A 13,058-nucleotide genomic window follows, 5' to 3' on the forward strand; every position below is an offset into this window, starting at 1 on the left:
TCTCTGAACCCCAGTGCATGCCCCCCTTGCAAGGTGGTCCTCTCTCCTTCAACCCATTGCAACAGAGGCACAGTGCCCCCTCTCAGCCTTCTCCGTCACATGCAAGTCCTTGGGCTTTTCTTATGTTGACCTGAAATTCCTGTCACTGTTTTAAAATTCTATCAGAAATGTGTTCGAGTCAGTATTTAAGTTTAATATTTGCTTGTTTGAAGATTTACGTATTTGATTCCTGTCACTGTTTTAAAATTCTATCAGAAATGTGTTCGAGTCAGTATTTAAGTTTAATATTTGCTTGTTTGAAGATTTACGTATTTGAAAGGGTGAGTGACAGCGCAAGAGACAAAGCTTTCATCTGCTGGTTCATTCCCCCCAAGGACCCCAACGGCCCTGGCTGGGGCCAAGCCGAGGGTCCGAAAACTCCGCCTGGCAGTTCTAGCATCAGCTAGCATGTGGGCGCTTGGAGCCAGGCCTCGCGTGGCAGGTAAGACTCCCAAAGAAGTGGGGCGCAGGGCGACTGCCCCACGCGGCCCTAGCCACACACACCCCAGGCCCTTGGCCCCCTTGCCCCTCGGCCCCGCACTTGCCTCTTGTGTGCTGGGCAGGTGCACGGGCAATCTGCTGGTTTCATCCACATGAGCAGCTTGGCCCACTCGGGTTTACTGTGTCATTTCTAGGCTCCCCCAGGGCACCTGGCTCACAGCACTGGTCTCCACTCCTACTACCTCTGCATTTTCAGGGAGGTGGGGCGGCACTGTCACCCCTCCTGCACAGAGCAGGCCCTGTGCTAGGAGCGGCTGCAAGAGATGAGGATGGGTCCAAACAGCATCGCTGAACGACCAGGGAGCTATAGGATGAGATGGGTAGCAAGCGAGGAGTCACAAGGGTTCCACAGAGTGGTGGTACGGGAAGGCTTCGTGGAAGAGGCGCTGCGGAAGCCAACGCTTGCAGGACCAGAAGACCCTAAGCAAGGGGGAGGAAGGAGTCAGAGTTCCTCAGGAGTGCCCTGGGAATGAGTCCTTGGGGGACTCAGGGCGCGCAGTCCAGCAACAGACTACCCATTAGGCCCTTTAAGCGGGAGTGTGGGGTGCAGTGGATGGGGATGGGCGGTGTCCAGGCCCCCAGCGGCCGCTGATTGGGCGGCGCGGGCGAGCGCGGCTCCACGGGCTCCGATTGGCTAGCGGCACTGGACACCGCCGCCCGCTGATGCCGGGGTCGCCTCTCTGGGGCACGTGGGACGCGCGGTGCTCGGGACACGGCGGACGCGCGTGAGTGCAGGCGGCGAGGGGGGCCGGGGTACGCGAGGGCCGCGAGGAGCGCCCGGTCAGCGCCGGGGTCGCCGCTTCGGGCGTTCTGCTCGCCCTCGGCGGTGACGCTGGGCTCCCCGGGCCCGCGCTCGGCGGGCTGCTGGACAGAGGCGCGGGCAGCCCACGCTGGGGAACCCGTGCGGCTCGGGCCGGGCCGGGCCTGGCGAGCGTCCCACCCCCGCAGCTCCGCGCACGCAACCCGCGCTCTTTTCTCCCTTGCGCGTTTTCTCCATCACTAACTCCGTCCCCCTCGCCCTCGACTCCAGCTTGGGTGCCCCGCGGAAGCGGGCACTTTGTGTTAGGGAGCAACCACAAGGCTGGCTGCTGCCACCCCAAGATCAGCGCATGGCAGAGAAACTGAGGCAGGGGGAGTGACTCGCCTGGGGGGGTCCCACCTTGTCAGACTCCACCTCCAACTGCTGCGCCCGGCTGCGTGGACCTCGGTCTCCCAGCAGCTGCAGGTCCGCTGGCGAGGGAGGCGCCGGGACCAGGCCGGGACGCAGCCCACTGCCACGGAGGACCCCTGTCCACAGGAGGAGAGCGCCAGCCAAGGTGCCCGGCCCTCAGGGAAGGGCCCCAGGGCGCTGGTTTTACTGCCTGCTGCACCCCATCATCCCCACATTTTGCTGCCAGCAGGTGCCTTCCCATACCTGAGTCCCACCCCACCCTTGGCCCTAGGCTCAGCTGTGTGCAGCAGAGGGGCCTCCGTGCCTGACCCTGGAGGGGCGCCCATCTGTCTCTGAGCTGGACCATCTGGCAAAGCCCAACCCTGTCCAAGTGGTCCCAGCCTGTCCCAGCCGCCCCTCCCCTCCAACTCCCCCGCCCCCAACCCCCCGTGGAGCCATGGAAGAGAAGGGGTAAGGGGGAGGAAGAGCATCTAATTTCAGAGAAGGCTGAGGACCAGAGCTTCTGCAGGTGGGGAGCTAGGATCAGGTGAGGGTGCAGGGGGAGGGTGAGCCCGCCCCCCCCTCCTGCCGCCTGGACGCTGGAGCCACCCAGAGCTCCCACTTGAGCCTGCGAACAGGGGCTGGTGGAGAGCAAGCCTACCAGTGTGCCTGGCTGGCTTGCACCCCCTTGCCCTCTCAGTGCCGGGGGTGGAGAGGGGTGTCAGCCTGAGGGTGGGGTTGGGAACCCTCCTGCTCTCCTCCCCACTTGGCTTCCCACCATCTCTCCCTTGTTCTCTGCTCCTTGTCTCTTTGGTGGTCTTGGCCTCTTTCGCCCATCCCAGCCCCCAGATGGGACTCAAGCCAGGGGGAGCCTGAAGCCCTAAGCCCCTTTTGTGCCAGCTGCACAGCTAACCAGTGCAGAAAGTGGGGGCACACTGGGATCTACATCAAAGGTGCCAGAGAGCAGGGGGAGGCCTTGGGCTGGGAGGGCCCCCCAGAGCGCTTCCTGTCGCTGGGCAGTGTAGTTCCTACCGTGACCCTGGCTGCCAAGACCCCAAGCAGCTGCCGCTCTTTGAAAGGCCCATGTACCTGCACAAGCTCCCAGGCCGGCTAGTGTCATGGAGGGTCCCTGTCAGATGCAGCTAAGGAGACCTGGGGAGAGACTGAGGGGAGGTGATTCCTGGGCCGCTGGGAAGACGCACTGTGCCCCTCGCTGATGGGTAGCCCACTGGTGTGAACACATTGGTTGCCCTGCCCTGACTCAGTGCTGGGGTGGCTGGAGGATGCTTGCGGAGGCCGCTTCTCTGCCCACAAGCGAATGTGTGTGAGGTTGACCACCTTCTCCTTACCCGGACACTGGGTGACTGTAAGTTCAGTTGGGTTCAGATTTTATGGTCTGCATTGGGTTCTGGGAAGGGCCGGAGCCAGGCCACGCCAAATAAGCCAGGGTGCCTAAATCAGGCTCTCAGCCTTAGCTCTCCCATCCAGCTCATGGCCACCCCATGGGCTGCCCTACCCCAGAACCTGCTTTGGCTCCCCACTGCCCACAAAGCAGAGCTCCCCAGTTTGGCACTGAAGACTGATTACATACCAGATCAGACTGCCACAGGGGCGGCTCTGCCTCAACCCAGCTGCCCACCTGCCGCCTGCCTTTACAGGCCAAGCCCGAGGCCCTCACACCCCTCGGATGCCTACAGTCTGCCCACCACCACCACCACAGCCACCACCCCCCGCGCTGGGAACAGAGGCCATGTGGCATTAGGCTCTGAGCTCTGTGCAGGTTGGAGTTGCTGAACAAAGTGAGCAATTGGCCCGTCCTCGCTCTGCTCCTGGCAGGGCCGGGCACGGCGCAGCCTGTCATATCACGAGGTGTGTAATTTGGTGTCTTTCTCCTCATCGTGATGTGAAATAGAGCGATCACTGCCTGCTAGTCTGTGTCCCCAGCGCCTGTGGCCTGGGGTATTGTTGGATGAGTGGACAAAGGACTGGGAAGGAGCAGAGGAGCTCCTGGGGGCCTCAGCAGGAGCTGCGCGGCTTGCCTGCCTGGAACCCACACTCCTCCCCTTCCCTCCCTCGCCCCCTACAGCCTTCATTCATGGGCATCTTGAAGCTGGGCATCCCAAGGCCATGCAGAGGGTGGAGGCAGGGGGCCGGAGGGCCTCTGACTGTGGGCCTGCCCTGTACCAACCCAGGTGCATCATCAAGTTTGCCCAGATGGGTGGGACTGCCCAGCCTGGGTGCCCTGGCATGTGGGTGGCCCTGTCTGGGTAGGGGAGGCTAAGGGTCAAGGAACTACTTCCGAGTCTCCCCTCAGTGGCTTTGGAGTGGGATGCGTGTGTGTGTGTGTGTGTGTGTGTGTGTGTGTACAGGTGAGGGAGGGGATCCACAGGGACATGGCAGAGCCCATAGCTTGCCTGACTGAGCAGAGAGTATCTCTGGGTCGGGGAGAATTGGAGAAGGGTGGCCAGGGGCTTGCGTCTGACCCCTGCCACCTTCCTTGCTCCCTGCCACGCCACCACTGAGCAGTACGTGGGCTCCTTCCCAGTGGACGACCTGGACACCCAGGAGAGTGTGTGGCTGGTGCAGCAACAACTGTGGCTACTGAAGGTGGAGGCGCTGGGGGTGCCCCCAGTGGGGGCCACGACTGGTGGGAGGATGAGCCCCTTCCGAGGCCAGCTGTCCCCTGGGAATATAGCTCCTTTGGCCCGGGAGCCCCTCCCTCGGGGCTGTGCGGGATCCCGCAGCTGGGAGACCACGGGAGATTCTCAGTGTGGCCCTGATGGGGATGGTCAGCGAGGAGCCACCCACTCTCCCCTGGCCCCTGGGGGTGGCAGAGCGGGTTCACGACACCCCGAGGCTGGGCTGGGCAGGTGATGCTAACTCCTGCCAACTCTCCACCCAGGACTGTCCCCACCGCCGGGCTGTCATCCTCAAGTTCAGGCTCCAGGGACTCAAGATCTACAGTGGGGAGTGTGAGGTAGGAGCTTCAGGGGCTCTGGGAGGGGCATCTACCCTGGGGCTGTCCTCAAGCTCTGCCTCCTGGGGTGCACATGGGGGTGGGTACAGGGAGGTGCTCCCCCAGCCCTGCTGAGCCTGGGGCCGGAGATGCCCACTCCTCCTCCTGGCACCCAGGGGCTGGAGACGGCCCACTCTTTCTCCTGGTACAGAATGGACTCTGACCATGGGTCACACTGTGCTGTGCTCCCCGTGACTGAGGGCCTCCATCACCTAAGGTCCAGGCACGTCATGGGGCTCTGCCTTCAAGCACTGAGCTGCCGGCATGAGGTGTCACCCACCACCTGTTTGAGAGGGACTAGTGTCTCCACACTTGAGCCATGTCACGCCAAGGCATGTGGAGGAGGTATGGCAGGGCTAGGACTTGAACCCTTGGCATGTGCCTCAGAGACCAGGCTGCAAGCCCGGGCCTGCGCCACTGTCTGTCTCTGACCCAGTGGTCCGTGCAAGTTCTGCCCTTGGGTCACAACCCCACCCACAGGCTGGCACATCCCAAGGCCATGGCCCCGAGCAAGATCCAGGTGGCTGGAACTGGTTGATGGAGGCCATGAGCACCCCTGCCCCCCAACCCGCAGGTGCTTCTGATGGCGCACGCCCTGAGGCACATCCTCTACTCCACCTGGTGCCCAGCTGACTGCCAGTTTGCCTTCATCGCCCAGAACCCACGGAGCCCGGCCAGCAAGCTGTTCTGCCAGCTCTTCGTGGGCAGGCAGCCAGGATAGGTGCCTGGGCCATAAGGCCGGCAGGTGGGGAGGTCATGCTAAGGATGGAGAAGGGGATGGGCCAGGCATCAGGTGGCCTTTCGGGCATGGCTGCCTGCAGGCACAGTGCCCCTGTCCACATGTCACCTTGGAGGCTCTGGAGAGCAGGTCCGTGGCCTCAGTGGTCCCTGGCGGCCTGCAGGCCAGAGCCTGTGCTTGGCTTCGAGGAGTGCAGCCAGCACCAGGCCTCTGCTTGTGCCGTGGCCTCTGTCCTGTCTCTACACTGTCTGCCCTTGAGGCTCAGCCTCCATGTTCCTGAGGCTCCTGCGGCGCCCTCCCCATCCCCATCCCTCTATCCATTTGCCCCTAATGATGGTTGCCTGAGTTCTTGGAGAGCAGAGGCCGGACCAGGCTGGGCTGCGTGTGCTCCACTGGGGTGGTGGGGACAGGGCCATCTGAGAAGCTCTAGGCGAGACAGCTGCAGAGCCCCAGGACCCCGGGGTCGGCAGGCAGAAGCTGAGGCTGTTGCTCACTGCTGCCGTGTGCGTGCAGCTCCATGCTGGATCCAGGCTGGCCCCTGCCCGCGAGCTGGTGCTTAGTCTTCCAGTGTGTGGCATGTCTTGCAGTCGGCACACAAGTCTGGGGCCTCTGCTGGGCCGCTTCATGAACTCCTCAAAGGATCATAGAGAAGGCCATGGTCACCCAGCTGTTCCTGAGGAATGGGGCCAGGCTTGGAACCCAGGGCCTGAACTCTTGGCGCCCTCTCCAGGGTGAAGGCAGGATCCCCAGGGCAGCCGCCTCTGTTCCTGCTGAGTGAGGGAGGCTGGGGTGGGAGCCTGGTGGTGAGGTTCCCGGGGCTGAGTGAGACAGCACTCCTGGTTGAGAGGCTGTGCACAACCGTGGTGATAACCGAGTGCCCCGTCCAATGGGAGCTGCTTCTGCCTGTCCTACATCCACATCCTGCACCTGTTACTCTGCCGCTTCTTCGAGCTCACCTATCTCCTGCAGCACCCTGAAGAGAGGGCATGACCTGAGCCCTGACAGGCCCCCACAGGGGATGAGCCCCGAAAGCCCGCAGTGGGCCCACCGGCCCTAGTGTGGGAACCCTTCGGCCGGGATCAGCTGTCACAGAACGTCCATACCTTAATCTCCTTCTGGCAGCTGCCAGCAGAGGGCCGGTGGGCAGTGGGGTATGCAGTGCCCCTAGCCAGGGGCGGGCAGGAGGAGGGCAGAGAACTGGGGGAGGGTTGGGGGCTGCACCCGGGTAGCTGGGGCCGAGTCTGCCTTCCCACAGCCTCTCCCTGCTTGTCCTAGAAGGAGCTGTCAGATTTGGAGGGCCGAGGGGGCACCCGCCACGGCCGCCTGGGGAATCCCTACTGCTCCCCAACGCTGATCCACAAGAAGGCTATCCGTAGCAAGGTGATCCTCTGTGGGGCCTACTGGGCCTGCACACATGAGGCTCAGCTGCAGCTGTCGGCACGTGAGGCCTGTGAGTTGCCCCAGCGCACTGGTGCCCATCGCAGGGCATGGCCAGCAAGGGTTGTGCTGCAGGGCAGTGGCTGCACCTCAAGACAGGTGCCTCTGTGCAAATGTGGAAGTACCTGTGCCTGTGTACCCAGTCTGAGTGCCTGGGGCTTGCACAGGTGCCGCTGCACAGCGGGGTGTGCCTGTGAGGCAGGGCAGGGAGGCTCTGGGAGGAGACCCATCTGGGATTCTGGGGCCTTCATGGAGGGTGGGCTTAGCGCAGGAAGGGGGAGACCCTAATTCCTCTGACCCTGAATGGTATCTCCACAGTTCCTGCCGCATGGGAGGCATGGCCCCAGGGTCCTGGAGGCTCCTTGTGCCTGGTGGAAAGCGAGGGCAGCCTGACGGAGAACATCTGGGCCTTCTCAGGCATCTCCAGGTTTGGGGGAGGGGCATGGGGTTTGGCCTAGTCTGATGCTTAGTTCTGTTGTGGGGATAGGGTGAGGGGACGGACTCCCCACCCTGGTGCTCTTACCAGCCCCATCTCTGTGCACGGACAAAGCTCCCCAGCCCCGCAGACCTTGGGCCCCCTGAGTCTTCTTAAATGTGAAATGAGATAATGAGACCTCCTTGGTGGCAGGGCTGTGGGGAGCTCCAATGACGGATCCCGGGAACATGGCCCGCTGCTGGCCCTCTTCATGGCTCCCTCCTTCTGCTGGGGTCCTGAGGCTAGCAGCAAAGGACAGTTAACCCCAGTGCCACTCCAAGCCCAGGACCCGTCTATTGCTCAGGGAGACTGCCCAAGGCTACCCCAAACTAGGGGTCCTGCCCACAGCCTCTCCCGCCCTCCATCCCCCAGGCCCAGTGCCCTGGCCCTGCTGTGGAGAGACGTGCTTGGAGCCTTCCTGCTGTGGCCAGAGCCAGGCACCAGTGGCCAGTGGTGCCTGTCGGTGCTAACACAGTACGGCGTGGTGCCCTACCAGGTCTTCCGCAACCGTGTGGGCCGCTACTGCCTGGAGGTAAGTGCAGGAGGGGCCTGGCTCTGCCCCATTGGTGGCCTAACCCTCATCACAGCGCAAGCTGGCCCTGCCCCTTATCTTGCCTCCCTTACCCTGCTCCCGATCCTTCCTTATTGGTCCAGGCCTGAGCAAAGCGCTCTTGGAGGAAAAGTTGAAGGCTTTGTGGTCACTGAGGGTCCCCAATCTAGAGGGTGCTCCCAGAGGGCACCCTGCATAGAGCTGGGCTGAGTGACACTTCACATTTCTGCTGGGATGTTGACTCTTAGAAATCCTGCTTCCCCATACCCTAGCCGGTGGGTAGCCAAGCGGAGAACCCACACAGAGGGGCATGACCTTGCCTAAGCCCGCACAACCAGAGTCTCCCTTTGGGTGTCAGCCAGGGTCAGACTGGAATGTCGGGGCTTTTCTGGACAGGTAGTGAGGGCAAGAGGAAGTGGTTTCTGGCCCTGCCCAATAGCACATGCCGCCTGAGCCCTAGGGTGCTGCGCTGGGTGCAAGCCACAGGAAGGTACCCCCATGCTGAAACCCCTTCCTTTGCCAGCACCTGCCGGCTGACTTCCCCAGCCTGGAGGCCCTGGTGGAGAGCCACTCAGGAGCCGAGCGCAGACTCTTCTGCCCCCTGGACATGGGCCACCTGAACCCCACCTATGAGGAACAGGACTTGGCCATGAGGGCAGGCCACCTCGGACTCTCCGGCCCCTCAGCCATGCCAAGTCGGAGGCAGAACTGCAGGGCCTGGGCTAGGAGGCTGCGGGGTCCAGGGCTGCTCCTCATTTGGGCTGCAACCTCCGCAGCCTTCTGCCCTTCTCATCTACACTGGCCAGCGGGTCCTGTGGTTGTTGTGTCCCTTGCGTGGGTCTTCTGTCACTTCCCAGCCCGTGGTCTGTGTCCTGCTGACATGCTTCTGTGAGGGGGCGGAACGCAGCACCCAGCCCTAGGGGCTTTGTCATCTTGTTGCCTCCGGCGTCCTGCTTGACTCCTGGCTTAGGAGCTTGCCAGGGTGGGTGGGGGGCCCTCCCTGACTGGGGTTTCCAGAATCCAGAATGTTCCTGACCAAGGCCTCCCTTCCCAGCTCACCCTGCTGTTGGAGAGGCATAGGCCGACCCATGCCTATGATTTGTGGCTGGCACAGCTGTCAGGACTCAGCACAGCTCACCAGGCCGGCCCCATGAGGTGAAGGAGATGGGTCTAGGTAGTGGTCCTGCTGACAACTGACAAATCTAGGTTACCCCCCTTTCTGCTTTGAGTGAACTTGGCAGGCCAGCACGGGTGTGCTGGTGAAGTTATGGAATACTTGGTTCCCGAGGCAGAGGCCCCACCACGCTAGCAAGCAGCAGGTGTGTCACCCTTCGGTGGCAGAGACAGCCACCACTCCCGCTCCGCTCAGGGCAGTCCTGGTCAGTGGCCTTGTCACTGTCTCACCAATCTAGTAACAAAAGGGAGCTGTCCACTGGGGTGTCCTCTGTTGGGACAGGCCATCCTGATCTGTGTCAAATGGGAGTGGGCAACTGGGCCTCTCTCCCAGCATCTCAACTGCAACTGCTCCCCTCCCTGGGCATGGGCAGTGGAGGACACCCTGTCCCCCTCCCCTCCCTCCCTCCCTCACTCCTTCCGCAGTCTCACATGCCTTTAGCAGGGAGAGGGTTTTGCGCTTTCCTGTGCCTGGGAAGACAGTCCATGAAACCTTGGAGTTGGCCCAAGCACCCCCGTGGGAGGAATGGGACTGGCTGCATGCTGGCAAGGTCTGGGGCCAGGTGCCCAGATGCCCTCCTGACAGCTTTTATTGGTTAGAAGTTACACCTAGGGCAAGAGTTTTGGCCCACAGGTGCTGACTTCTCAGTGTCCTAACATCAGAGCACAGCTGTGTGTGTGTGTGTGTGTGTGTGTGTGTGTGTGTGTGTGTGTTTCCAGCCTACATGATGTGGGCAGCCTAGCTGTGTGGACACAAATAAAGTGCATTTCCTCCCCTCTTCCGATACAGGCTCCTTTGAAAGGTGGGGCCTCTGTCCAGCCACTTGGTGCTGAATGGGCTCAGGATCTCTGGAAGGAATTGGGTAGGGGGTGTGATCAGCCAGGTCCAACTCCTTCATACCTTCAGGGGAAGGTGCTGTAGGAACAATGCTTGGTGCCTTGAGCGCTGGCTACTGGAGCTTGCTCTCTGCTCCTGTAACATGCCACAGGGCCTTGGCACAGCCCGGGTGGCCGCTGGGGCCTCCCCTTCCTCCTGGGCGGCCCTCATCCTCAGCCTTGGTGTTTCAACTTGGTCCCAGGGTGCCTGTGGCCCCTCTCCCGGAGTGGGAGTGCGAGCCTCCCTCTGCGGGTCCAGGTAGGTGTACTGGGTCTGTGCCGCTAACCGCTTTGGAGGATGTTGGCTTCCAGGGACAGTCTCCTTTGCTGGGCTGCGGGTTGCAGGGGTATCGTCCAGCGGCTCCCCTGGCCAGCCCTTAGGGATGGGCCAGACTGCCTCTGCCTGCCCAAAGGGTTTGACTCCTAAAGCTTTGAAAAGTGATGAGGTTTAGGAAAAACGAGGTGACATCTGGGGAAGGAGGGCCCGGGCTCTGGGCTGCCCCACACTGACTGATGCACACCAGAGCTGAGCTGTGGGTAAAGGACAGCGGGCACTATCAGCGTCTGGAAAAGGAATTGGAGTCCAGTCTGCGGGTCCCTTGGTGGCGGGGCATCCTGGAGTCAGGTGCTGGACCTGGACCATTCCAGGCAACGACGGACTGCGGGTGGGGGGCTCAGGTCGCAGAGAACACATGGCCTTTGCGCTGCATCCTCCTGTGACGCCACGGCCGTTGCCAGGCAACCGCGAACGCCTTGGCGATGTGTGCTGGCGCGCACGAGCCAGTGACTCCGGGGCTCTGGTCCTGTGGTGGCGCCAGCAGCTCGGATCTCCCCCCGTCCCCGCACCCCCTTTCCCCGCTGGGGCCCAGGCCCAGGCACGGGCGAGCCCGGGCTCCGGAGGAGGCGGCGGTGGTGCCAGCTGGGACCCTGGGAGTGTCCCAAGCGCCCCCTCCTCCCGCCGCGGCCCCGTCCCCGCCACAAGCCCCTGCCCCCCGCGGGCGCCAGCCAACCATGGCCGCGGAGGAGGTGAAGGTGGTCATGCGCTGCCGGCCCATGAACCTGCGCGGCCATTGCTTCATCCAGAACCCGGGCGCCGCCGAGGAGCCCCTCAAGCAGTTCACCTTCGACAGCGCCTGCCACACGGACCACGTCACCGAGCAGATCTACAAGGAGATCACCTACCCGCTGGTGGAGGTGCGCCTAGGGACGGCCCTGCCCCCAGGCGCTCGGGGTGGGCGAGGGGCTGGCAGCTGGGCACAGATGGACAGCAACCAACTTGTGTGCAGACAGGAGATGGCGTCCTGGGCTCCGCCATGCCCAATGCCCCTTCCTGTTCCTGCAGACTGAGAACTCCGCCCAAGGGTACCCCTGCCTCGTGGGATCCATGAAAGACCCATATGCTCCGTGTCCAGCCTCCTGTGTCCCTCCTCCTGCCCTTGGCCAGCCTCACCTTTGCCACTCTCCACCTCAGACTGTAGTGTGAGTGCAGCTGGCTCCTGGAGGCCCCGGCCCTAGCTCGGGGGCAGCCCCAAGGCTGTGAACAGGGGCTCTGCCTCTTGCTGCAAGGACCCTGGTGTCTCACTCCTGGGGACAGCGTGGCCAGGCTCTCCCAGTGAGCTTGACTGGAGCTAACCTGCTTCCTACCCTGTCCTCTGTTAAACACTGGCTCAGGTATTTGAAAGAGAGAGGGTAGGAGAGATGGTTTGCTCCAGTGGAGTAGCCAGGGCTGGGTCGGGACCAGCGCTCTGACATGGAATGCTGGTGTTGCCTGCAGCAGTTCCCTTGGCTCCCCATCTCTTGTGCCAGGAGTCAGTCCAAGCCTGGAATGAGCTGATATGGTCTGAAGCTCCCCCAGCCAGAGATGATGCCCCAGGCATGAGGGCCAGCTTCCTCCAGGCTTTGAGACTTAGCAAGGTTGTGCCTTGGCCCAACTCCACTCTCCAACTGGAAGGGCCCCAGGGGCTCACCTGACCCAGTTGTTGTTCCCTATTGGGTTCTCAAAGGCCACCAAAGTGAGGACCAGCTCTCCCCAGCACATCTGCTCCACAGGTGCTCAGGCTTCCCAAAGCAGCCCCTTCTGCCTTGTGGGAACTTGGGTCCCCTCCTTGGCCTGGAGCATGGCCCTGGGCCAGCCATTTGTGGGGGCCCAGGGAGCCCCAGCCCATAGAGGGAGGCAGACAGGACAGCCCTTCAGTTCCCTCCTGCAGCTCCTGGGCAAGGGGCAGCGTCTCTGTTCTTAGCAAGTTAATGAGGAACAGCAGCAAGCTAACAGTTGAGATCCAGGGTGATGAGTTGGCAGGGGAAACCCTGGGGACTGGCAACACGGGGATGCTCCCAAGCCTGGATCTAGGTGGGGAGAGGTGTGGATGGGAGGAGCAGGAGGACTTCCTGGGAGAGGTGTCACAGAGGCTGTGAGCTGAAGGCTGAGTGGAGTCAGCCAGTTCCCAGAGCGGTCCTCTGCGTGGAATCAGGCTGGAGCCGGGCGGGTTTAGTCTTCAAAAGAGCTGGGGACCCTGAAGACTGAAGAAATATGGAAGGAATTAGGGCTGGTACTGAGCCTGGCGCCAACATTCCCTGCCCCGTCCGGCTGCCTCCTGTTAGCAGGGCAGCCAGCAAGCACTTACAGCCTAGGAGCAGTGGTACTGGGCAGGCCGGGCTGGCAGTCTTGGTGGCTCCGGGGTCCTGTGACAGCCTGGACAACCTCTGCCCAGGACACTCCCTCTGGGTCCTCCGTGCTCCTCCCCTCCTTCAGATAGAGGCTCCCTTCCTGACCTTGTCACTGGGTGATATGTCACCTCAACTGGAAGCTGCCCACCCAGGACCCTCCTTCCAGCTGATCCATCTCCCCACCACACCCCATCACCACCTGGTCAGCTCAAGGAGCCCAGTCCCAGGACAGCCCCGAGTTAAAGAGTTGGTTAACCCTTGATCTCCCGGAAACTGTTTGGCCCTTAACTTCAGGGCTGTGGAGGAATGCTAGGTCTGACATGCGGACCTGCTCCATGGATGTACTTGTCCCATGGAGGTCTGTGAGGCCAGCTGGTGGGAGAGACGCTGTCTCCATGGAGATCTGGAGCTGAGCTGAGGGACCTTCTGTGACAG

The 13,058-nt window shown here is 62.2% G+C and overlaps 1 pseudogene; it reads left to right on the forward strand.

Annotated features, from left to right (window-relative positions):
- Positions 1-3,817: 3,817 nt before the first annotated feature.
- LOC131479530 (SH2 domain-containing protein 5-like) lies at positions 3,818-8,706 on the forward strand (annotated as a pseudogene).
- Positions 8,707-13,058: the final 4,352 nt, after the last annotated feature.

This window comes from Ochotona princeps, chromosome 2, assembly GCF_030435755.1.
Source record: "Ochotona princeps isolate mOchPri1 chromosome 2, mOchPri1.hap1, whole genome shotgun sequence".
NCBI lineage: Eukaryota > Metazoa > Chordata > Mammalia > Lagomorpha > Ochotonidae > Ochotona > Ochotona princeps.